Genomic DNA, 637 nt, shown 5'->3' with positions numbered 1-637 from the left:
GCACAGGGAGAAAGTGGTCATCCATAAGTGAAGGAAAGCCAGGCACAATGGCACACGCCTATAATCCCAGGATTTGGGAGGCTGAGGAGGGAGGAGGATTATTGGGAGGCCAGCCTCAGCAATTTAGTGAGATCCTATCTTAAAAAAAAAAAAAAAAAAAAAAAAAGGAAGACAAGAAAAGGGTTGGGATGTGGCTCAGTGGTAAAGCATCCCTGGGTTCAATCCCCAGTACCAAAAACTGAAACAAAAAAATAAGCCAAAGAAAGCAGCCTCAGGAGAAACCAACCTTTCCCAACACCTCAACCTTGGACTTCTGGCCTCCAGAATAGTGAGAGAATGAACTTTTGTTGTTTAAGCCACCCAATCTGCAATGCATGGTTGTGGCAGCCTGAGTAGACTAATATTCTCAACAGATCTTGATTTCACACAGAGAAAAAGCCAAAGTTCTTACTTAAACCTGCAAAGACCTAAAAATAATAATAATAAACTTATCAGACTTTGAGTCTATTGCTTGGAAACTCGTTGTTTCAGCACATCAGAAGGTTGAAGAATTACCATTGTTAATAAAAACTAGATTAACAAAGTTATTGTTGCAAGAGGAAAAAATTTTAGCATTGGAAGGAAAATTGGCCATCAG

Source organism: Sciurus vulgaris, assembly GCF_902686455.1.
Source record: "Sciurus vulgaris genome assembly, chromosome: 2".
Taxonomy (NCBI): domain Eukaryota; kingdom Metazoa; phylum Chordata; class Mammalia; order Rodentia; family Sciuridae; genus Sciurus; species Sciurus vulgaris.
Note: the sequence above shows the minus strand (reverse complement) of the source record.